The sequence below is a fragment of the Canis aureus genome, chromosome 10 (genome assembly GCF_053574225.1).
Source record: "Canis aureus isolate CA01 chromosome 10, VMU_Caureus_v.1.0, whole genome shotgun sequence".
Classification (NCBI taxonomy): Eukaryota; Metazoa; Chordata; class Mammalia; order Carnivora; family Canidae; genus Canis; species Canis aureus.
This window is the reverse complement of record NC_135620.1, coordinates 59,859,135-59,885,936: the sequence shown is the minus strand read 5'-3', so window position 1 is coordinate 59,885,936 and position 26,802 is coordinate 59,859,135. Positions and strand designations below refer to the sequence as shown.

The window sequence follows — 26,802 nt, the reverse complement described above, 5'->3', positions numbered from 1 at the left end:
GGAGAGCTCTGCGTGGCAGGCAGAGGAAGTTAACACTTTATTATATACTCAAAAGGAAATACCAAGGGTTTTGAGCAGGAAGTGGCACCATCAGACCTGTTATTTAAGAGAGTGACCTTGGTAGTAATCTTAGATGGGAGCAGACCCTTGACAGAGAAATTGGTGGTTTCTAAGACAAATAGGATAACAGTCTAGAAGAGGCAATGAGGAGCAAGGACAACACCTACCCTGTCTTCAACTCCCAACAGCACAGGGGGTGTGGGAGATAAAGCATGGCCACCAGGAGGGCTCTAGGGAAGCCATATAATTAAGAAAGCAAGTTCACAGTAAGAAGAGGAAGACACTGTTCAGACAAGGTTAAGAAGATAAGGGACTCTACTGATGACACACGTTTTTATCATTTTACAGTTCATAGGATAGCAACGTAGGGGGTGAGGAGGGTGGGAGATTGGATCAATTAGAGTTGTGTGGAGCTGTGTGGAGCATGAGAGAGATGACCTGGAGTCCTTGTTTTGATTTGTGTTAATACAGACAAGGACAAAGGGAATGGCAAAATTAGCTCCATGGTTCTGGGTGGCAGGTTAATGGGCCTGTATTGAGGAGGGAGGAGGAGACACAGCTCTTTTATGTTGTGTTGTGAATTAACAAAATAGAAATCCTTTGGTGCTAATGTAGGAATATGACCTTTTAAAAATGTTTTTTTTTAAGATTTTATTTATTTATTCATGAGAGACACACACACACAAAGAGAGAGGCAGAGACACAGGCAGAGGGAGAAGCAGGCTCCATCCAGGGAGCCCGACGTGGGACTCCTTCCCAGGTCTCCAGGATCAGACCCTGGGCTGAAGGCGGCACTAAACTGAGCCCCCGCCCCACCCCGGGCTGCCCCCTAAAAATGTTTTTATGGTGAAATATTTTTCCTAAGTTGTGGCAGTTCAGCACTAGGTATCCCTAGGCATCATGGATTCCACTCTTACTACAATAAATATGTGCTGAATATCTACCATTATTCTATGCATGAAAAGAGGATGGAAAGAAAGAAAAGTAGTTATTTCCAGGAAACATTAAGTCCTCAAATGTACCTATGCCTGTTATCTAGCAGGTAATAAGAGTCCTGGCAGTTTCAGAACTTTTCTTCCTTTTTTAATTTCAGAAGGTGCATCTCCTACTCTCTTCCAGAGCAGAAAGGGCTAGTTGTCCACTTCTCCAAGCATTCCTATACTGGATATTTGTGGCTCAGAAATGCCTATACCACTTTATAATATATAAACTGTCAGAGAATGAGACAAATATAGGGCCAATACCTTCACTGTTCAAAATGCAGAAAACCATCCCTCACACCCAATCAAGCTTCTTTTTCCACTGTGTTTTTAAAGAAGTGAGAAAAAAATAGTAGTTTTAAGTCAACAGAACTAGAAATGACAAACACATGTCAAATGTGCCATGCTCCATAATTATGAGACAGCACTGGTAATTTTTGGGAGTCCCCTGTCAAACCCAGTTGGGTCTCCAATAATTTTCCACATGGTACTTCAGACAGTCATTATCAATTGATTAGAATGAGACTACTCTTGATGACATAAGGAATAATACCTTCTCAGGTATACGAAGTGGGTCCTGAAATTAGATACCATTAGGTTTTCAGGACATGCTTGAATGAATCCTATGTTCCCTCAAAGTACTCCACATTCCTAAGACAAGAAAACTTTGGTTCCAAACTATCCTCTTTAGAAGAGAGGCACTTTGGAAGCAATCTAGCATAGGCTATTGCCAGACATTTGCTCATTAATGGTTTATTTTGATCTTGGAGGAAGGCAGTAGCTTCAGTAAAAATGGTTACATCTTGCTTCAAGTAAGGCTTCAATTCTGTCAGTTAACAGTGTTCCTGTCTCAGGGAATTTGGCATGGTAATTGACACAATCATGGTGATTCTGCTAAATTCAGAGTATTGGGTGGAGCAAATATCCCTTCCCCCATCTCCTATTAGGTTAAGTTGTCCCCAAGTGCATTTTATTAAGAAGATATTATCATACCCCTTACCTCCCTGCAATCCTAAGACCACTTCTCATTTTGAGTCTTGGCCTAGGAGATACTTTTTTCACCTTGTCTTTGGAAAGAATACCCAACTATGTGGTCAACCACATAAGCTCAGAGCTTGGAGTTATTTGAACAGTTTCGTTTAGAGAAGCAGACACTGAACAGATACAGCATTTCTGTTCTTATTTTCTCTCTAAATTGAACTAAGATAAGAACAGGCATTAAGCTGCTTAGAGATCTGAATTAGAGGAACAATTATTCTAATACACATGATAGCAGAAAGGCTCTCAGAGCCCATAATCTCCTGATTCGTATGAAAAACTGTCACTCTCTGGATATCCATGCTTGACTGGAGGTTCTGCAAAGTAATCTAAGCCTTCTTTTCTCACTTTTATCCTTTTGGATTGATTTTGGTTTCTTTGAAAACAATTGTTCCATTTTGAAACTTTCTGAACATGGCACAATGCATAATCTGTATCATTTAGCACTCTAAATACTCTGCCATTATACTAGGGTTCTTATGACTGAGCATGCCTTGTCAATGGAAATTTATTCAATGAAATGTGAAATTACTTTAGAAGACACATTTAGAGCATTTGACTTAAGCCAGGCATATTGAGCTGAAAAGGTTCAGGGAGTAAGTTATAGTCTACTGAGTTAATAATCGTTCATCACAGGGTATCTTTTCATTCTTGACTGTTGCTTCTGCCTTTTGACCTCTCGAAACGGCCACCAGAGGGAAGGGAATCCAGTATGGGAAAGACCATTTCAACGGTGTCTTCAAATTTACATGTCATCTTTAACGTCACAACTGTCATAACTAGAGTCAGGTACTGATCCACACCCCATCAACTGACACTTTGCCTCACATCATTATTCTCTTATGGGCTCTACAGTAGGTACTGAAACCTGTTAGTATTGCTGTATGAGCTAATGCAGGCTGACTTCAACTCTTTTCTAGGCACAGGTTCCTCTGATTTCCATGTAGGAGGGTAAGAACTCTATTGCCTGGGAATTGGAAAAAATATTTTTAGCGGATATGTTTAAGAGGAGGTTATATTCACCCAACATGTTCAAAGCCTGAGAGGTATGAGAGATAGGATAGCAATAATGAGCCACTGTAATTCCTAAAAACATTCCAGTGAGTACCCTGAATCTAGATAACACATCATTCCACCTGGGAGATCATGAAAAATCAGTGCACAAGACTAAGAGCCTGGTATGTGGTTAGTGCTTCATGCATGCTTGTTCAGTAAATGGATGAAAGTGTAGAACTGCAAGATCCAGGCACCAGCCAGAGGGGAGCCAATATACAGACCACTGCACCTACGGCCCATGTTCTCTCAAGTGCTATATAACAAAGGCAATACTCTCAAGGCAACCATATAACAAAGCAATACTCTGTAAATTGCCATGTAGTAAATCTAAACCCCATTAGAAACTGAAAACACTTTTCCTCATAAATATCTCTTCAGTTTCACTTTCTTTCCTTATGATGGCTATAAAAATCTTCTTCTCAGACATAGGTGAAGGATGAGTTGATGTAAGTACCTAGTTAGGTTATCTAGAAGCCTGAAAGAGGAGGAGAAAAAGTGTTCAAGTTGCCTTTGTGTGACTTCTTCCCTGTGTTTTTCTCTTTTGTCAGAGTCTATCTAAGAAAGGAAAGGTTGAGTTTGGTTGGATGTGAACTCCATAACTCATGAAGGCAGAATTTAAAAGATCCTGAGGTTGAGCAGACATGGGTCTAATGCATGAAATCTGAAAAAGAAACCTAAAAAAGTCTGGATGGTTAAAATTCTCAAAAATGAAGTTCTAATGATTCAGAAAAGGAGGAGAAACAACTTGAAAGAAATTCTTTGGGTTGTTAGGGGGAGCTCTATGTTGAGACTAAATTTGGCAACTAGATATATAAAAGATGAAAGGGAAGAGAGCTGTGATCAACATAAGAGTAGATCTCTTATAGTGTGTTCACACGTCTACAATCCAAAGTAAATGGTGGCTAACAGAAATGCTACAATTAAATTTGATGAAACAAGATAGAATGCTAATATAATTTTGATGAAAGATACTGAGAAAGCAGAATTCTCAGTATTTATTGGATGTCTATCTTCCCTGTGTAGAGAAAAGATCTTTAGATTTATACAGTTAGAATGGCATTTATCCCAAGGGTAAGGAGTGATCGAAGAAAGAATGGAGATGCTTTAAATGAGTTTAAATATGCTTTATTTATATTTTAAAATATTTTATTTATTTATTCATGAGAGACACAGAGAGAGAAAGAGGTAGAGACACAGGAAGAGAGAGAAGCAGTCTCCCTGTGGGGAGCCTGATGTGGGACTCGATCCCAGGACCTCAGGATCACGCCCTGGGCTGAAGGCAGACCTCAACCACTGAGCCATCCAGGCATCCCTTAAATATGCTTTATAAGAGAAATCACATCCAGGAAACCAAAAACTTGCAAATGAGAGTTTTAAGAAACTACTGAGAAGGGAAGGAGGAAGGCAGGAGATGGGCAAACATATTTCCCAATTTTTTTAAAAAATATTTTATTTATTTATTCGAGAGAGAGAGAGAGAGAGAGGCAGAGACACAGGCAGAGGGAGAAGCAGGCTCCATGCACTGGGAGCCCGATGTGGGATTTGATCCCGGGTCTCCAGGATCGCGCCCTGGGCCAAAGGCAGGCGCCAAACCGCTGCGCCACCCAGGGATCCCCCATATTTCCCAATTTTAAAAAGGGAACTATACAGAATTAAAAACATTACTGATGATGATGGCTGAATTTCACATTTACTCAGGGCATGATTGCTGATGGATGTTACAGGCCGGGCAACTTTCCTTGCTCTTAGAAGAGGAAGCACTGGGGATCCCTGGATGGCTCAGCGGCTTAGTGCCTGCCTTTGGTCCAAGGGCATGATCCTGGAGACCCGGGATCAAGTCCCACATCGGGCTCCCTGCATGGGGCCTGCTTCTCCCTCTGCCTCTCTCTCTCTCTCTCTCTCTGTGTGTGTGTGTGTCTCTCCTGAATAAATAAATAAAATCTTAAAAAAAAAGAAGAAGAGGAAGCACTGATTTCTGAGCCAGGAAGGGTTCACTAAACATGAATCAGTTCATTATATATTTCCTTTTTTTTTTAAATGGAGTACAAGATTGGCAGAGCAGGGAAATGGCTTATTTGTGGTCTATTTATATTGCAACCAGGAATCTGGCAAAAGGTGACCTAGAGAACCCAGTGGACAAGATAGAAATGTAGACTGAGTGACAGGTATACTGAATATTGGATAAACTCAATATGAGTTTATTAATGAGAAATTAATGAGGTATGTGCATTTCTCAGTTTCATGCCAATGAATTAGAAGTCAGCTTTATCAAATCTCTGAATGATTTGAACTGTGAAGTGGTAACATATGTACTGAAAGAAAAAAATCAGAATCCGGAAAGTTCTCAATAGTCTGGAATGAAAGATTGAATTCAACTTAAAGAAATTTCATAGAGACAACAGACAGAAGCCCTAACAGGTGGGTTTTAAATATTCTATTGCTTATATATTGGCTGGTGGTGATTATAGGGGTATTAATAAAAAGGAACAAGACTTTGGGGAGAAGACTGTTCACTCTCAGGTGTCAATGAATTTGTCTTTCTTGGAAATGCTACTCCATTATTTTTCCTCTTTCTGAATCTCAAACTTCTTCGTCTTCACTGTTTCTGAGCATATCTTAAACATTTAAAATAAACAAAATAAAATGAAACACAAATTAAAACCTTCCTTGGATTTTATTACTGCCTTGAGCCCACTCCTTCTTTCCTGCACTGCAAACTACTCAGAGGTTAACTTCATTTGTTCCCTCCATTCTCATTAAGTTATCAGTGACTTCCTAATTGAAAAATTTATTAAACATTTTTCAATCCTCAGCTAATGTGATGCCTCAGCAGCACTGATACCTGGTCTCATTTTTATTTTTGCATTTTTCTCTTCCCTTGGCTCCTTTTCTTTTGTGGTTATTTTCCTAGACTCAGAATTCCATCTTGTCTCAACTCTCTTCATGTACATACCCATTCTACTATCAGCTCTTTCTTCTCCCTGTCTGTGCTGGGTGGGGGAATCTCATGTCCTCTCAGGGTTTCAACTCCCTCTTGTATGTTGAAATCTTTATTTCTTATGTGAACACCTTTTTCTGAGCTCTAGACTTTACTTTCTACTGAACTTCTCCAATGGCTTCAGTCACCACCTATATACTTTGATTAGTCACAGATATATAATTCTAGCCTAGCCCTCTCTATTGAACTCCAGACCCTTATTTTTTTAGACCCTTATTTCTAAATCTGTAAAGAGCTTCCTCTAAATGCTTCTTAGGCACCTTATACTCAAGATTTCAGTCTTAATCATCATCCATCCTCTTCTCTGGAAACCTCCTCTTATAGTATTCTCTTCCCTGAAAATTTGCCCCTACCACCATTTAGTTATTTAAGCCAGAATTAAGCCAGAAAAAAGACTTGTCCCTGACTTTTCTGGCTTTTTAAAATATTTTATTTATTTATTTATTTATTTATTTATTTATTTATTTATTACCAACAGACAGAACGCACAGGGAGAGGGGCCAAGGGAGAGGGAGAGAGAGCATCCTAAGCAGACTCTGAGCTGAGTGCAGAGCCTGATGCAGGGCTTGATTCTATGACCCTGAGATCATGACCTAAGCTGAAATCAAGAGTCAGATACTTAACCCACTGAACCACCCAAATGTCCCCTTCCTACTCTCTGTTTCACATTCAGGCAGACTCCTCCACTAAAGAACTTTTTGCAAAACACAAATCTGTTGATTTCCTTTTTCAAAGGGGTCAAAATCCCAACTCCTAGCATGCTACCCAAGATCCTACTGAGGTGGAACTGACTCTTTTCCAGCTTTCCAACCTCATCTCATAGTTCTTCTCTAGAAGTGTCTAATGGACTAATCATACATTTCCTTTTTTTAAAAAAATTTAAATTCAATTAGCCAACATACAGTACATCATCAATTTCAGATATATTTTTCAATAATTTATCAGTTGTGGATAATACCCAGTGTTCATCATATTATGTGTCCTCCTTTATACCCATCACCTGATCCCTCCATTCCCTGATGCACCTCTTTCTTGCAACCCCCAGTTTGTTTCCCAGAGTTAAGAGTCTCTCATGGTTTGTCCCTCTCTCTAATCATACATTTCTAGTAAAAGTAAGATTACCTACATTTGTTTTGCTTTTTTGATAGCTTTGTGTCTATTACATGTTTTTCCTTTTGCTTCAGTTGTTCTTTCTTCCACTTTGCCAGAAGAATCTCCTTAAGGCATATTTCCTTTTTTCTCTACTAGCAGCACTTGAAACTTTCTCTTCTATATTCACATAAAGCCTCGTTTTCCTATTACAGTGCATAACACAGAGCAGTAATTACTTGTTTTGCATGACAATTTTCATCACTAAACTGTGAGCTCCACAAGGAAATGGCTAAATCTCTGTAGCCCCAGCACTTAGCATAGATCTTGGTACACAGGGAACACTTAAATCACATTTATTTAATAAATTAACTCAATGTGCATGAATACTGCAGTGTCACTTCCATAAAAGTTTGTTCTCCCCCCGGATCTATTAACAGTTCTAAAACTCACAGACAGGAATAGTTCTGCTTTTCTCTGGCCTGATTAGTCTACCTTTAGAATATTCTGCTCTGATATGATGCTGCTCTTAAATTGAGGCAGATATAAACTAAAAACACATTAAAGAAGGGCACTAAGGAATCTGACATCATGTCGAAGGAACAATGATTGAACTCATGGGAAATATTTATATGAAGTATCATAGATTGAAAAGAAAATTAACAGTACGTATTGCAATAGTAAGGGACAAAGCACAGATCACACCTTTTCTAATAAAGCACAACTATGGCAGATTAAACCTGATGACAGATTATTTGCTGTTTCTCTCATTGAGAGGTGGAGTCTAATTCTCCCTTTGAAGGTGGTTTGTGTGACCAAATGGCATGGGATGAAAGGGACACTGCGAAACTTCTAAAACTAGGTCGGAGGAAACCTTGAAGCTCCACTTTGGTCTCTGAGAATGTTTAATCTTGGGGTGCTCCTGCAGTTAATCCAGTCACCATGCTGTGAGAAGCCCAAGGCACGCAGGTGCTCTATTAAAGAGTGCCAGTGGAACTCCTGGCTGACAGCCAGCTTCAACTGTCTTCAATTAGTGAACCATTTTGAACACCCAACACAGCCTTCAGATAAATGCAGCCTCGGCCAACATCAAACTGCAGCCACATAAGACACCTAAGCCAGGACCAGACAGCCAGATCCTTTTCTAATTCCTGATCCACAAATTTGAGCACAAAGTAGAATTTCTTATAACCATAAAATTTGGAATTTTAAATGATTAAAATCGCATGGTTGGTTACACAGCAACGGACACCTAAAACAGCAACTACAAATGTTGACTGACTCAAGAGTGATTTGGTAACAATACACCACTGTGGCAAAACCAGAGCTGCGTCACCCAGATCTCTCCCTTCAAGAAAGGACTGCTGTCAAACTGCAAAGAACATAGCTAGCTGGCTGCCTCCAGCTGTTGCAACTTCAGAGCTCACCTCATATTCTGAGCTGTGGTCTTGCTCTTTTCAGGGCCAGCCTGAGCCAACAACGAAGCAAGACCATGCTAGCCAAGTCCATGCCAAAGTTCTTCTTGGACTGTCTCAGTCAACAGCTAAACAAGATGTGGTACAAATATGCCTAGCCATTTTTGTCCAACTGGGGATGCCTTAAATAATCAAACTTTGCATTAGAGCTCCCCAATGGCCAGCAGAGATCTCCTCAGACCTGTATCGCGGACCTCACCTGCTCAATACTGCCCGTTTCTTTTCACAGATGTTACCCCCCGATGAACTTTTTGTAGTCCTATTCCATCTGTGTCTGCTTCCCAGAGCATACAACGTATAAAACCATTCTGCATTATCTTAAGAAAATCACAATAGCAAAGAGCAACTCTTAAGACTTAATGGCAGAACAAGCCTAGCAACACAAATGTGGCTGCTGGTTCTCGGTGAGGTCATAGTTGCCTTACTATTGCTTAAGGAACACATGGAGATGGCCTGGGTCATTGGCTACCTAGAGGACAAAATTAAGACTGCAAATTAAAAAAAAAGAGCAGGTTACACAGAGAGCAGCAGGAGTCTTGATTTTGCATCCAAAGTGGCAGAGCTCAATGGAATGAAGAGCATCTCATAAAGATCCAACTGGCCTTGTGAGACATATGCTGATTAAAAAACAAACAAACAAACAAAAAAACCTTAATCCAGGCTCACTAATTTCTCAACCTTGTCAGCAATCCTCATCTGACACTGTTTGCTTAAGACTATGTGAGCTGAACAGGAAGGTCTAAGGATTTTCAAGCATTTATGAAGGAGCCTCGAGACTGGATCTTCCTGGCAACATTCAGATCACATTATTACAGAAACTAAACTTGTTTCCTATTCCTTTAGTAAGTTCAAAGATGGCCATTTTTAAAGTGTATGTGTGGTAACTGAAAAGTCTGTATGTGTGTGTGAAAGAGAGAGAGAGAGAGAGAGAGAAACTAATAATTAGTACATCCTTTGAAAATAGGAATTTTATCTCCTACTGGCATTCTGTCCTAAGTCCTTGTCCCTTTGGTCTCACATTTATAGAATTTTGCCTCCTTTCTGAAAGTTGATATTATTCTTCCTGAGGAAGAGAAGAATGTCAGGAGAAGGGCATGATCTTTCTGTCCAAATATTTGAAGAATTAATAGGAATTAGATTTGTTAGAGCAAAAGTTGTTATAGCAGCCAAAGGGTAGAAATTGGCCTACTATTTGGAAGCGGAACAGAAAAAATTTTGCATGAACTCTTTGTCAGAACTGGTCAAAGGTGCAAGTGGGTTGCTCTGAGGGGTGATATGTTCTCTATTGCTAGGGGAAACCAAGCAATTACTTGATGGAGATGACATTAGATGGGATTCTAGTAAGTCTGGAACATTAAGGTTTTAAAGTCTCTTTATGTCAGCAATTCTATAAATACTGAAGAAACTGAAAGAGAAATATAAAGGCATTTTGAGGGACTTTTCCCATAAAATACAAATATAATGTAACAGGAATTATATTACCATAATCAAATGTTAGTTCTGGTTTTCATTTTGTCAGGTATAAAGCTCTGCTGATACCTTTAAAATTGTTTTTCTAATAAAGCCAGTGAAGCATGAAATAACTTCTAGCTGCTTTAGTAAAGACTAATAGGGGAAATTACTCTAATGAGAGCCTAATAAAGCAGACTAAGATGACCCTAGAAGCACATGCCCTTTGCAGACAAGGCTGGGGAATACTGTGCCTATTGGAAGAGAGGCAGTTAATGTTCTCATTTTTCTAAAGAAAGCTTTTGGGAAATTTATCAGTAGGGGGCATTGGTGTTCTATCAGCAGGAGAACTTGACTCTGGGAACAAGTGCATTTGGTAATTTGGGACACTTAAAAAGGATCAACAAATCAAAGCAGATAGGAAACTACTTTTCTTAGAAAAATCCACATAGAAATGTCATCTGTTCTAAATGAAACGTAAGGAAATAAAAGTACAGCATGTACGTATTTGGTTTTTCCAAGATAAATGAAAAATGCTGGAGGCCTGAAATAAAAATTTCTGGAGAGAAAAAAATATCGCAGCAGCTGCAGATTCAGCACTTCCAAATCCTGGCAAATGAGAGGAGAGCTGAATTTGCATCATGGTGAACCAGCATCCCTAATGCTTCCAGCTCCCATGTTGCTGTAATGAGAGTGAAATCAAACAGTTCTCTCTGTGTTAGAAACTTCTCTAATACAACAAATACTGGTCTGTTTTTCTCTCTTTCCTTCCACTGGTACAGGCAAAGAGGCACACATTCATGAAAGGAGTTGGGAGAAGAAAGGGAGAATATGTGGATCTGGAATGTAGAGTCTGTGAGATAAAGAGCTGCACTTCCTCACTCTGGAACACACACACACGCCCCATAATTTGTCATAGAGACAGAGATTATAATACCAATAAAAATAAATGCAAAATTTCCACATCTACCGTGACATAACTGCTAGGTGGTAGATAAAATTACTTATGAATGATTACATTATTTTTTAAAAACATTTTATCTATCCATTTGAGAGATAGGGAGCAGGACCAGGGAAAGCGGCAAGGGGAGAAGGAGACTCCCCTCTGAGCAAGGAACCCAATGCAGAGCTCCATCTGAGGACCCTGAGATCATGACCTGAGCCAAATGCCTTTGGATGCTGACTGAGTCACCAGGTGCCCAAATGATCACATTTTATAGAAAATATTGGTATCTCAGCTCTTTACCCTCTATCTATCCTCAAAGATACTTTTAGAGGTCTATTTAACAAGTTAGAATTCTGGGACTTACAATTTGAGACATTAAAGAACAACACAAGGAAGGATATATCAAAACACATATACCCGCATATTTCTAGGTGCCTCTGATTTGATTCAAGTCTATTTGATGCACAAGAAACGGGCCTGATTCCCAACCACCCTTAAGACTCATTCAGATTATTACCTTCAGTCACTTAACCCACACTGATAAAGTCCCTCTTAGGTATGTGGCCAACATGGGTTAGGTACCCCTCTTGGGAAACTAGCCTTGACCTCTGGGACCACTACTTAACTCCTGAAATATGAGCTTCTGGTTGGGTGATGTCTTTCTTAATGTAATAAACCCCGATATATCCTTCTCTTGGTGCAGCCTGCAATAACAGGAGGGAAAAAGCACTATATTTACAACATTTGAATCAACAGCAAGCAAAGTTCACTTACAAAATAGAATACATTTGGATGTTTCTGTACAATAATATAGGCTTCATTAGTGTGGTGACGTAAATGAATCTTAACCTTCCTGGAGAATTCCCTGAGTAATAACTTAAGAAAATTTGACTTTTGTACTGACATTTTTAAACCAATTGAATGAATTTGGAAGACAAAAGTCAACAGAATTGTTTTAAAATAGCAAAAATGGTGGTTAGACCCAAATAATCACAAACATAATTAAATAAGATATCTTAAAAAACAATGGGGAGGAGAGAAGGGGAGGTACAGTGTTGGGCAAAATGGATGAAGAGGAGTGGGATGTACAGGCTTCCAGTTAAGGAATGAATTAAGTCATGGGACTACAAGGCAGAGCACAGGGAAGACAGTCCATGATACTGTAATAATGATATATCATGACAGATGGCAGCTACACTTGTGGTGAGCAACATGATGTATAAACTTGTCCAATCACTATGTCGTACACCTGGAACCAATGTAACACATGTCAACTATACTTAAAAAAAAAAAAAAAGAATTAAGGTTTCTTAGGCAAGTGTATTAGTTTCTTACTGCTGTTGGGATAAATTACTATAAACTTAGTGGCTTAAAACAAAAAACAAGAACAAAACAAACAGAGGTGCCTGGGTGGCTCAGTTGGGTCCTGGGATTGAGCCCCACATCGGGCTCCCTGTTCAGTGAGGAGTCTGCTTCTCCTTCTGCCCCCCACCTGCTTGCATGCTCTCTCTCTCAAATAAATAAATACAATCCTTTTAAAAAGTAACACAAACAGCAATGTGAAATTCTGTTGGGGGCAAGAAAAAAACAAAACTAAAAAAAAAAAGTTTCAGTTGACAGCAGGAGACTTTAGGTTATAGATGGCTCCCAAGCAAACCACTGCCTCTTCCAACAAGGGTTCTTTATCGAAGTACTATTTTCTGTTCCCTTATTCCCTCCTCTTTTTCTCCTAATGCCCTTGACAGAGAAAGGATAGGATTTCAGGGTAGTGACTATGGGGAGGGACATAGGGAAAGCTGTCCTGAAGACAAGGCTCTGGCCTGGGAGCTGGATAGTTCAATTCCCTGCTCTGCTGCTAACCAGCCTGCAAACGTGAGCAAGTTACCTAGCTTCAACTAGTCTCAGTAAAGTGGGGGAAATAATTCCTAATACAACAGAAGAAAATATCAATGCATGAAGAATAATAGCCCCCTGCCAAGGAAAATTCCCATCATTGACAGCTAGGTCTCTTCCCCATCCCTCCTTTTTATTAGATAGATCCAGAATTAGGTAAACACTGACAGGCAGAGACTATAGCAGAATTTATAGGGAACATTCAGAACAGAGAGTGGCTGATTAAAAAAAACAAAAACTCCTTGAAAAACATGCTTAAGAAGGGGGGGGGGGGCATTTTGTGTTGCCTTGTTTTTGAATTGCCTTTGTATTTGGCGGTGTAATGGAGCTGGTAAATAGTACCCGGTTCACCTAGTAAGTGTTTTCAATCAGTTCAGAGAGGGAGAAGACTGTAAGGGAAATCAAGATGGGGCCTCATTACTTGTGAAGTAATGAGGTTAGAGAATGTGGCTTAGATGGATCTCCTAATACTGAGCCACAGAATTAAGTGGACTTACCTACTCGGTCATAAACAGTGCCAGAAAACCATAGTCCTTCCCCACATAGAAGGCAGGGGCTAAAACGCAGGCTTCCTAAGGTGTCTGACTCCCAACCAAGAAGAAAGGAGGAAGATGCTGGGGCGCATGCCCAGTTCTCCCAAACCTGAGGATGATGAAAGTCATTTCACCCCAGGGGGTGGGGCAACCGAAGGGGTGGAGAAAGCCCAGGGTTTATACCCTCCCCCACCACACTTCACATGAAAGGAAATACCAGGAGTGCGAAATGTGCTCCTGAGAGCATAAATCACCTCAATTCATTCTCGTTCCGCAGAATGAATTGAATTTTACAATAATGAAATGTGTAATAAGTAACAGGACTCTGCATCCCTATCCTGAATGCTTAAACAGACCACATTTCATCACCCTGATGAATACATCCCAGGTTTGTTCTGGAACGGCCTGAAATGAGACATGATATGTCTGGATTTCCTTTTCCTTTATTAAACCTTTTAGTGCATTTGATTTCCAGAGATGGTTGGATCGTTTCCAGGAGAGGGAGGAGAGAAGTATGTACGCATCTGTAATGATCTCTGACAGTGTGACACGGAGCACTGATTTTTACAACAGTAGCCAAAATTACAGTAATTAGAGAAAATATCCACATCTTTATAAACAGGGTGTTAACTGATTCAAAAGGAACTTAATGAGAACTTACAAGAGGAAGTGTGCTTTTGCCACCGAGTATTAAACATTAATTAAAGTCAGAAGGCAATAGTCAAATTGCCTCTCCACTTCAGTCACTTGGCAAGGCACAGAAATTGGAGAGGTTTCAGAATCTGCTGACTTTGCTGGCTGTGACCCTCCAATGGGTTCTCTAAATTTATGGCCAGTTTTGATGAGTTTTACTTCCTGTTAAAGATTTGTTAAGATCTTATTGCAGAAACCGAGAAATGAAAGCTTTCAAATGTACAGCATTTTAGAGTTAGGCATCTTATTTTTAAAAAGTATTTTTAAATACTTTTTATTATAAGAATAAGTACAAGAAGACATATATGAAATAGAGTATGATCCCAAACTATGAAATAAAACATGCTTAGAAAATATTGGAAGGATAGGGATCCCTGGATGGCTCAGCGGTTTAGCCCCTGCCATTGGCCCAGGGCGTGATCCTGGAGTCTTGGGATCGAGTCCCACATCAGGCTCCCCGCATGGAGCCTGCTTCTCCCTCTGCCTGTGTCTCTGCCTCTCTCTCTCTCTTTGTGTCTCTCATGAATAAATAAATAAAATCTTAAAAAAAAATACTGGAAGGACACACATCAAATTATTAGCAGTGGAGTTCTTTGAATGATTGAATAATGGATTTTTTTTCTTCTTTTCTGGATTTTTATATGCGTTGCTTTATGAATGGAAAAAAGGGAGTTTTAACTTCTAAAGGTCTGCTTATTCTCAGGGAAGAGTGAATCAGTGCCCCCCAGATGGACTGTAGGGCACTTATAGTACCTGGAAAATAATCAGTACAGGTAACATTTAAATCTTACACTGCACTCTTTTGGCTGAATAAGTGCAAATACATTTTATCTTCATTTCAATATAAAATTACACTTAAGAACTAGTGTATAATTGTGGCTTTGATCCGATAACAAAGAAGACAAATCTCTGGAAGCAGACCTAATCATTTTTCATTCTGAATTAAGAACCGGCTGATTCTGACAGGGCAGGTCACGGAAATGGCCAATTTGGTCATCTGACTCTCCTTGGGGGCTGCAGCTCAAAACATTTTATATTGATTCCTAGGTAAATAATACAGTGATTTGGCGGGGGGGGGGGGGGGGGGGGACGAAGCATTCTTCATTTGCTGCTTCTAGCTCATGTATTTTGTATTTCTCTCCTGAAAACTTTAACTTCCTATTGTTTCTCCTCAGTCAACTAACTCTCTCCAATAATGGTTTTGCCTACATTCCCCAGTGGGCTGGGCACTCTTGGCTGAGCACGTGTGTGTACATGCTTTCATACAGCTCAGTGCAAAGTGCCCTGAAAACACTAGGTATTCTCCTTGTGTTTGCTGAATTGACCTGAGTTGAAAGCAAAAGCAGGGACAAAATTGAAAACCTAGAAACTTCCACTGTTTAAAGAACTTTGGGCTCTCTTGTTTTCATTAGGTCAAATGAAGAATGCACAGCGTTTTTGTTTTTGTTTTTGTTTTAACCCCAAAATGAAATTATGTGCAGCCTGGGCTGCTGAACCACATATTGTTCTGAAACCTTTGAGGGAAAATGCTACAGGAAAGTAACAGCTCAGACTGTAGCGTAATACACAGATTTACTGATGGTCTTCCTCATGCTTGCCTTTGCACTGGTTCCTGGGGGGATGCGTTGAAGAGTAAGGCACATTACATTTAACGAGCTCACAGTCTAGCAGGGGAGACAGTGCTGTACACAAATAATTATAATGCAGAGGGTCAAGGGCAATTATAGATGCATTTACATGATACAGTAGTAGCCCAGGGGAGGGTATGTGGTCAGGAAAGGTCTCACAGAGCTGATAAAACCTCCACCATACTGTAAAGCTTTTCAGGGACAAATCATTCGTTTTGAAGTTGGGCTGAGGCAAATGTAATACCTACACTTTGATAAAAATTTTAAGACAAATGTAGCAGGTAAAAATCTTGCTATAAGTAATGTATTTTTTTAAAAGCCTTTTTATTTTTAAAGTCAATTTCTAGTGGTGTTTGAGCCAACATCACACTGGCTCCCAAGAAGTTTATTCTGTCGTAATTATTGGGACTTCCCTACAGGATCCTAACAGTACATTAAAGAGGCACTTGGGCGTTGGTCTATACCCGGTAGTCCCGAAGCCCTCAGTATCCAGCTCACATACTTCTGGTTCCAGGGGTTCTGTTGCTTCTGTGCCACAGTCAGGGCACAGGCATCTTTGCTGGGGCTCAAAGCACCAGGATGCAAGTCCCAGCCTTCTTTTGTGTCCCATATGGTTGTCACCTTTGAGGTCTTGCCACCTTATAGAAGTTCTGCTACCCAGAAGGACATATGTCTCATTAATTGAAAAGCCCACCCATTTTGTTCCCCTTCTTTAGTCTTGGGGAATAAGCCTCCTCTGTCTCCCTCCTGGTCCTCAGGGACACCTCCGTTATTCCCCTGTCTCCAAGGCTCCTAGTATAATTGCTTTGAGAAGTATAAGCTCTCATAAAGGACAAGAAAAGTCAGTAAATTTAAGTTACTTCTGCTGTTGTCCTGGACCTATATTCCTGTGATTAAAAAGCACACTGGATCACTTGCTTGGTGTTGACATGGAATAGGGGATGTGTGGGAAGGAGGGAATAAACACCCACACATGGAAACAAATTAATATGTCAATATATCGTTCCACCACATAGGCAATGTTTTGCCAGGAAGTTCACCTTTAGAAAAAGCTACTGTGACATCAGCCCAGAGTACAAGCAGTTGAGCCATCAGGTCAGCAAGAGAGGTCATAAAAGATAAAAAGGAGCCATGCCATGAGCTCTTTGGTCTTGGAGAAAGAGCACTGACTAAACTATTTGTCAGGAGACAAAGGGTCAGGTCCTCCTCTCACTAAACATACTGAGTGACAAGTAATTTTATCTCTGAGTCTCAGTTTCTCCAGCTGCAAAATAAATGGTATTGATGGGTCGATTCTAAGGGTCCTTCAAGCACCAATATTTGTATCTAATTTGGCATAACAGGAGTGGACCTATCATTTTTCAAAAGCATCTTAATAATCACCAAACCATTGGCTCTAGTATTTAATGCTTTAAGTCATAGTGTTTAGCTAGACAAGTGCAGGGACCACAGGGGAGTAATGCTAAGTGGGGAGGATACAAACCCTACAAAGCCAAGCGCAGCACACAAGATGGGTATGACAGATGGTTGTGTCAGAGCATCCCACTCACATGGACTGCTGTGGGTCCCTCGTGATTGCTCAATCCCAGTTCTCTGCATCGCATGCTTCTTCTTCATGTCTGCTGCATGGACACATTTTGCAAGTGGAATGAGAAGTTCTAGAGATTTGGGAGTGTGTGGGTGAGTCCCTGTGTGGTAGTGGTCTGGCTCCTGTTCTGGTTGAGCTGTGTGAGACCAGAATGAGCCAATGGGCCCCGCACAGCGAGGTGAGGCATGGCCCTCCTTAGCTCTGTCTGTGGTGCTATCTTCCAGAGGCTGCAGTGTGAGCAGTGACAATACATCCTTCCACAAATGGCCCGTAAGAAATGTTAAAGATGGCGTGTGCTCTAAAAAGGAATTGACTTAATGATTCATTTCAATTAAGAAGGAATTGCTGGTAAAATTCACTTCTGCAATGACAGATTCTTAAATAGGCATAAATGCAGGTCCAACATGCTAACACAGTCTTTTATATCCACCAATCTTCTCCACAGCATCTATAATCACACACCCTGGACCATCTACAGACACTTGGAAAGAGCTCACCATGCATTCTCTCCCCCAAGTAAAGCCGCCACCAGGATGCCCTCCCTCAGAGACTCAATGACAGAGGCCTGAACACTAGTAACTTTGGGTTCCGTGAGAGGGAAACAATAATTTAGTCACCCAAATGAAAGCTTTTAATTACATTCCCATCGTGAACTGAAAGGAATGCTCAAAATTCAACATGGATTGTATCTTTCTGGATATGGTCCTGGAATCCTCACGGTTTTTTCTAGCAGAACATTTTACACCATTGTTAGTGTATAACCACAAACAGCAGCAAAGACATTTACCACCTGACTTGTAAAGAAAGTTCTTTTTGCAGAATGTTTCCATTTTATTCGGCTTCTCACACTGTCAATTGTCAGAGGTTCACGCACATTGGCATTCCTCACATCTGCTCTTCTAGGGAGGTGAGAGGCTTTGTTATTCCATCTTTATCAGGTGGGCAAGATATGGGCCCAGATATTCAGACCCAGCCATGGATTCCAGCACATTAATAGGCAACAGAAGAGGAATTTGGACAGGGGTTTCATCTTGAACATAACTTATTGAAAAGTTTTAAAGATACAATCTAAGAAATGACAGGTTTGTTTGTTTTTTTTCTATAATGATGAACTACAGGTTTGGTTATATATAATTAGATGTTACAAGTATAGGTTTCACATACATTTTCATATGTCATTTTCTTTAAATTGATGGACTTTAACTAACTAGGCATTTCATTTTATACTGGAATTGTCATGTCATCATTTCCCAGAGGACCTCAAATTATCTCAAACTACAGCATAATTTTCCCAATCAATGTCTTCATTGCATTTCCTACTACTGTCAGGTAGTAGGTCAGGTGGAAAATACTCTGCAGCCTCCATTCGCTGACCCACTACTTGGGATGGACATCCAAAGCCCTAAAGTCCTGGTGCTTTACTTAGAATTTAACTGTTGTAGGGCTTTGTGGGCTGCAAGCAAATGACTATCAGAAGCCTAGCTCTCTGCAGAACTGAATTGAAACGCTCCTGCTCTGGGCTATCTGTAGAACAAGCCAAATCATATATAACTGCCCAAATTCTAAGGGACATATACTGGGGAAATGGCTCCTTACATTTGTGCCATCCTACCTATATATTATGAATCACAGGCAAAGGAATAAATTTAATTCACACCCTTCAGAGGTTTCCCCTGGGTTTAAGGGGGCAGGTATGAGGTACATGGACACTGAGTTGGGGGGGTTGTTTTGGTGTATTTTGTTATAGCTAAAGGCCATATTCTTTCCAGAGCTGAAAGAAATCCACATATTGCCCTATCAGGTGAAGAGCAAGTACGTACTTTTGCCCAAGTTGGCTTTTTTAATATATATTTTATTTTAATTTTTTTAATAATAAATTTATTTTTTTATTGGTGTTCAATTTGCCAACATACAGAATAACACCCAGTGCTCATAATGTATATTTTTAAATTGGAGTTCGATTTGCCAACATATAGTATAACACCCAGTGCTCATCCTGTCAAGTTCCCCCCTCAGTGCCCATCACCCAGTCACCCCATAACCCCACCCACTTCCCCTTGTTTGTTTCCCAGAGTTAGGTTTCATGTTTTGTCACCCTCTCTAATTTTTCTCACTCATTTTCTCTCCTTTCCCCTATAATCCCTTTCACTATTTTTTATATTCCCCATGAGTGAAACCATATTGGCTTTTTAAGACAAACACTCTTCCTGTTTGTTCTATTCCAGACCACAGAGTTTGAATTTTAGCAAAACCAATGCTCCTGTGTATTGGTGCCCCAGGAACTCCCCCTTAGGGCACACCAACCTGGGGGCAGAGCCGAAATACTTTATAACGGGACTGTCCTACATACCGCTAGCTTGCCGTCTTTCTCAAGTGCTACTTCGATCCCCAATCCCTGCATCACTGCAGGGCTGCCCCAGCTGCTAATTTCTCTGGGGACTTGGTGTCACAGCCTGAAGTCACTCACTGCACTTTGGCTAAAGAAACAGCTTCACGGTAGCCATGGATGCTTTTGTTTTAGGTGTTGATGCTAATTTCCTAGGCACTCTCTATACTACTGTGATAGCCAAGGAGCTTCACATTATGCAAGGGCTTCCCCCATCTTTCCTATTTTCTGTATTTTCCTCTTTCATTTATTGGTGGGGGGAAAAAGGAAAGGTTTTATATTCACTTTTTATAAATAGTATTGAGCATATTTCTTGATAAATAGGTTCTCAATAAATATAGTCATTGATTGATCTTCTCCTAGGGGCTTCATTTTTGGAGACAAAAAGCACAGGCTTTGGAATGAAGCACATGCCAGTTTGAATCCATGTTTTGTTTCTTTTAGGTGATGGGACTTTGGGCAAGCTACTTTACTTCTCTGAGCTTCCATTTCTTCATCTTTATTTTATTTTTTTTAAAGATTTTTTTATTCATTGAGAGAGAAAAAGAGAGAAAGCGAGCACGAGCAGGGGTGGGGTGGGGACAAAGGGAGAGGGAGAAGCAGGCTCCCTGCTGAGCAGGGTGCCTGACATGGGGCTCCATCCCAGGACCCTGGGATCAGGCCCTGAGCCAAAGGCAGACTCTTATCCAACTGAGCCATCCAGACACCCCCATTTCCTCATCTTTAAAGTTAAATGACAATACTTACCTCACAGAAGGGTGTAGGAAGACATGAGTGTATATGACTTCCATGGTGTACAGTAGGTGCTCAGAAACAGTAAGCCCCTTTCCTTTGCACTTGAAGAATAGAGTGCTATACTACTTGCAGTGAGAACAGGCTGGCACTAAAGTCCTCATGTTGAGAGAGGTTCTGATGGAATGACTGGGGCTGACTGGGAAACCTGTCTAAGAAGCAGTGGGCTGTCCCCAAACCTGGCCCTATTCTAGGGTAGGATCTGCTCTGTGGGTCTTGGTTCACCATACCTGTCTACTGATTGTACCTGGACACCTGTCCAGGAGTTTTCAGCAATGCCAGGTAAATCGGTAGAACAAGGTCGGGGGTGGTAATGTTTAAATAATGGAAACTACCAATTACAGGAAGTAGGTTGTCAGAATTGGTGACAGCCCATTAGCACCCATTCCCCCTTCTTCTGAGATCATATTCTTAACTTATTCTGAGAAGGTTTTGGCTCTATAATTTGAAGGAGATTGACCCCATTCATAGTGCAGAGTTGTGCCTTGATCAGCTAAAGTGAATCACACATCCAACCCTCTGTCTTCAATGATTGATCCAGGGATGGGCATATGACTCAAAGAGAGCCAAATAAAATATTTGCTAGGGCTTAAGAGAGAAAGGAGTTGATTCGTTCTTTTGTGGGGCTACCACAAAAAAAAAAAATCTCTTTTCTTTTTGATGGTGCAATGTGAATCTGGCTCATAGTGTTAATCTGGGGATGAAGCTGGCATTAAGAGAGGCAGTTGAAAGGTGGAGAGGAAAAAGTCTTTGATGAACGTCTTTGAACTTCTAGATCAAGCTGTACCTGAAGCCAGTAATATATCAGAGCTTTTTAGTTATGTGAACCAATCAGTTCAAAGTCTGTTTTGTAGAACTTCAAATGAGAGACCCTACCTACTTGGGGAAAAGAAAATCCTGTGAATCTAATTACTTTCAAAGATAAATTACTTTCTATTTAGTTAGAAAACAATTATAATAAATTTATGTTCTAAAATGTTTAATTATGTAATGACAGCTGGACTGAGGTAAGTCTTTGATGTTTTCCTTTGCTGCTTTACTGTTACTTTATTGCTCCAAGTGTAATATGGATATTGTTATGAACTGAAGTTTTTCATCTTTCTCAAATTCATATGTTGAAATCCTAACCCTCAGTATAATGGTGTTAGAGGAGGTAAGGCTTTTGGGAGGTGAACAGGTCATGAGCCTGGAAGCCTGACAAAGGATCAGTGCCTTGAGAAGGAGACCCCAGAGAGCTCTTGCTCCTTCTGCCATGTGAGGACAAGGGAGAAATCAGGCCATCTATGAACAAGAAGTGGTCCCCCACCAGAGACTGAATTTGCCAGTGCCTTGATCCTGAACTTTCCAGACCCCAAAAGTGTGAGAAATGTTTGTTGCCTAAGTTGCCAAAGCTGTGGTACTTTTTGTTGTAGCAGCCTGAACACATATACAGTTAAATAATACTCTAGTATGTCAAGTAGTAGAAAAAAGATGAGTTGTAGTCAGAGAAATGTAGGTTCAAATTCAGATATTAGCACTTATTAACTGTGTAACATTTGGCCAAAAGAACCTCAATTTTCTCACCTGAAAAATGAGTTTAATAATAACTCCCTTTTAGGGGATCCCTGGGTGGCGCAGCTGTTTGGCACCTGCCTTTGGCCCAGGGCGCGATCCTGGAGACCCGGGATCGAATCCCATGTTGGGCTCCCGGTGCATGGAGCCTGCTTCTCCCTCTGCCTGTGTCTCTGCCTCTCTCTCTCTCTGTGACTATCATAAATAAATAAAAATTTAAAAAAAATAACTCCCTTTTAAATTTGAGGTGATGAAGAGCAATACATTTAAATCACTGTATCCATTTATTTCATTTTATATTTTTAAAAGATTTTATTTATTTTCTTGACAGAGAGAGAGAGCACAAGCAGAGGGAGCAGCCGGCAGAAAGAAGCAGGCTTCCCACTGAGCAGAGAACCTAACATGGGGCTTGATCCAGGACCCTGGGATTATGACCAGAGCTGAAGGCAGATGCCTAACCAATGGAGCCACCCAAGCACCCCCTCACTGTATCCATTTAAATGGCTTTTTTTTTTTTTTTTTTTTACATAAAAGTGATTAGGAGATCCTTCAGAAGTGCCATCTAGAAGAGTGGTTCTTCATTGGGAGTGACTTTGCCCCCCACCAGACATTTGGCCACATCTGGACACATTTTTGGTTGTCACAACTGGAGGGAATGTACCCCTTTAGTGGGCAGAGACCAGGGATGCTTCTAAGTATATTACAATTCACAGTGTAACCCTCACAACAAAGAATCATCCACTCCAAAATGTCACTGGTGCTGCAGTTAAGAGGACACATCTATTGATGTCAGTGGAGCGCTCAAATTGGGCCTGGTACTGCATGATTTCTGCAAAACACCATAGGGAAATGAGGGAGGCAAAACTGCAGATCAGTGAGCACACAAGATGGCACCAAGAGGAAAATCCGAGATTTCCTGCTTCGTGGCACCAAATGGCTAAAATAAATACAGGGAACCAGACCTGGGGCAGAGTTGCTAAGAGTAACCCAACTGGGAACCCCAACCATCCAGCGATGTGATGTCCAGGAGCCCCACTCATCCACAGGGAGAGGTAAGGACCAGGACAAGGGTCAGGCATGAACAGCAAAGCTTCCTGGCAGTAATGCTGATGATGTGGCTTCTCTTCCCCTTTTACCACAGGGGGAGAAGCTGGGTGAAGGTGAGTGTTCACTACATGACCGGTTTAATAACCACCCTTTTCTCTTTCTGCTGCTGACTTCATCAGCTTCCCTAAAGGACACAGAGATGTGTGGGAATTTGTGTGTTATGAGTATATCTGGTGGCAGCTTTAATTATCGCTACTCATTACCCTTCCCTCTGCTCATTCTAAATTGTCTTTGTGGCTTTTGCTTAGCAACTTATGTTAAGGCATTTCAGCAATTCTTTTTTCTGTTGGTGAGATCTTTAAAATGGTCTTTTTATTATCCTTGCTTTAATAGTTTTAGTCTGCTACCTGCTGAGATTGCTGCAGTCTTAATCATTACATTTTAAAAGACAGCTGTTAGAAGTGTCTTAAACTGCAAAAGTAACATCATAACAGTGGAACTAAAAATGAAATAAACTGTCTTAACTTCCCATGCTTTGCCAATAATAAATAATTATAACGATAAATGATAGGTAACATTTAAAAGCTTACCATATGCAAAGCACTGTCTTATGTCATCTATATTTTTCCATTTAACCTCACAATACCCTTATGAGATAAGCAGTATAATGTTATTTATATCTATTTTGTAGAGAAGGAAACTGAGTCTTAGAGAGTGTCCAGCAACTTGCCCACGGTCACACCAACAGGCCAGGACTCTTGCTCAGGCGTAGACTGACCAGAGCTGGAACTCAAAAGATTGTGTTCTGGTTGCTTCTTTTTTGGTTCCTTCAGTATTTGCCTTTCTGTGTGCATGTTTTTTACATTTCTGCAAACATAGCATTGACAGACTATCTGCTCTTTTCACTTAACAGAACACTTCTCCAGTTATTAAATCATGTACACAAAAGGGATTACTTTTATTGATGGCATATTCTTTCATAAAATTGATAGATCATAGCTGACCTGAGCATACTTCCAATGTAGCACATTTATTTAGTTTTCAGTTTCTCATCTAGCAATAAATCTCTATTGAACATCTTTGTGCATGTAGTCTTTTCTAATTTTGCCTATTTCTTGGGATAAATTTCTAGGGGAGAAGATACTGAGTCAAAGGGAACATGCTGTTTTATAATTCTTCATATATATTCTTCAAAAAGTTTTCTGAGTTATGCCTCTGTGAATGCTTCTTGAGGCCACCAGGTTTACTATGGTTTCACTATGGACATTCATCATTATTTTAAGTTTGCATTGATGCAACAGTTGTTTTCTGTTAATAGGCATTTCTCTGAAAATGATTGAGGTAGGACATTTATTTATATGTAGTTCTTTTTATCAATTTCTATAGGCTTTCTATACAGTACAGACAAGAGCAAACTAAGGCTCATGGCCAAATGTGTCCCACTGCCTATTCTTGTAAAGTTTTATTCAAACAAAGCCACATTCACTCATTCATGTATGTATCATCTATGGCTGCTTTTATGCGACAACTACAGAGTTGAGTAGATTCAACAGATCATGTGGCCCACAAATAGAACTGGCTACATAATTTGCAGGGTCCAGTAACAAAATGAAAATGTGGAGCCCCTTGCTAAACAATTACTAAGAATTTCTTTCTTTTTAAAAAATTTAATTTAAATTCAATTGGCCAACATATAGTATATCACTAGTTTCAGATGTAGACTACAATAATTACTAAGACTTTTAAGATGGCAACACAAAAGCATTAAATCAAGTGAAAGTCACATGCCCATGAAGCTGGTCCTGCCCACAAAGCCTAAAACATCTATTATCTATTCCTTTGTGTTATCCCTGGTATACATATTAATCCCAAATCTGCCATAATACGTTTAAATATTTTTCCTTGTCTGTTAATTTTCCTTTTCCTAAAAAATTGCCATTTGTGTCAAAATGCTGAACTTTGGTTTTGTATGTGACAGATCTTTGGTTTCCTTAACAATCATGGTTCCAAAGATCAGATACATAGTTAAATCTGTTTTTCACTAGTTCTTTTTCATGATAGGATTTCTTATTTTAAATTCTACTCATAATGTTAATTTTAATGTGTAGTATGAAATCTGATAATATGCTAATCTAATTTAAAAGTTGATTGTCACAATTCTAATTATAAAGATTTTCTTTCTTCATTGCCTAGTGATGCCTACCTTATCATAAGTGAACTTCTTGTATATAATTGGATAATATCTGAGCTTTTAAATCTGTTTCATTAATTTATGATTCTATTTGTTTTGTTCTTTAGCTCAGTGGTTCTCAACCAGGGATGATTTTGCTCCCAGGGGACATTTGCTAGAATCCAGAGGCAGTTTTGGTTACGATAACTGAAGAAGGTGCTATTGGCATCTAAGGAGGAGATGTCAAGGAGGACGCTAACATTCTTAAAAATACAGAACAGCCCCAAGGACAAAGAATTATCTGGTCCAAAATGTCAGAGGTTGAGAAACTCTACTCTAGCTTTGTATTTTATTTACTGATGCTTTATAGCATGTTTAATACATGAAATATCATTTAAAGTCACCCACCTCCCCCATTCCTGCTTCTTTTCAAAACATTAATTTGTCTTCCTGAATGTTTATTTTTACAAATGAATTTTAGAATCACTTCTGTCAAAAATTCTTTTCAGATTTTGGCCAGAACTGAAATAATGCTACAACCTAATTCCTATTCCCAGTCAGCCTTTTGCTTCAAACTCCTCAGGCAAACTTCTAGCTCCAGTTTGTGAGTTAGTCTCTACACCAAGTAAAATTCCCAAATTTTCTAGTTTGTTTTACTTTGTCATAAACATCTCACAGGTTTATTCCTACGCATTTTACAAGTTTCTTGCTCTAAAACAGGATCTTTTTATTGTTAAATGGCTATTTCTGGATACTACTTTTTATTTCAAACAACTTTACTAAATCTGATTATTTGAGTGGCAACTGGCTGGTTTCTTTAGCACATCAAGCCATAAAGTAATATAATTTGTAGATTCTTTCCAATGTTTTTCTTCTTTAAAAATTTTTCATTTATTTTTTAATTCAAGTACAACCAACTTACATTGTTATATTACTCTCAGGTGTGCAACATATTACTCTCCCAACAACTTCATACATTACTCTGTGCCCATCACAATACGTGTACTCCCAATTCCCCATACCCATTTCACCCAATGTTTATCTTATTTTTGTTTAGTTCTTACCACATAGGCTTGGACTTCCAAACTAATTTTAATAAATAATATTGACAGAATTAATATGTAAAATGTAAAATTAAATGTAAAATGTAAAATTAAAATGTAAAATATCTCTCAATTAAGTAAAACATTCTTGACTTTGAATATTTATCATTTTAAGTTAAAAATAACAACTTGAAGTGAATTCCAGATCTTTGTTTGAAGATCTGTTTTTAATTTTTATTACACAGTAAGTATCTGTGTATATATGCACACACACACATATACACACACAGGCACATATACATACATATAATAAACTTCTAAAAAATTAATGTGACATGGCCAAGTGCCGATGTGCTAGTGAGGTTAGAATGTGTTGGCAGTGCAATG

The 26,802-nt window shown here is 39.7% G+C and overlaps 1 protein-coding gene across 15 annotated transcripts in view; it reads right to left on the bottom strand.

The window, feature by feature from the left end:
- PLPPR1 (phospholipid phosphatase related 1) overlaps positions 1-26,802 on the bottom strand; it is a 538,830-nt gene that overhangs the window by 61,441 nt on the left and 450,587 nt on the right. Inside the window, exon 1 of one of the 15 annotated variants that reach the window (XM_077912722.1) lies at positions 13,482-13,616. The exons of the other annotated variants lie outside the window; for them this stretch is intronic. The gene's annotated coding sequence lies outside the window, so the exon portion shown is untranslated. Of the gene's footprint in view, positions 1-13,481; positions 13,617-26,802 lie in introns of those variants that run through there. 15 annotated transcript variants of the gene reach the window in all.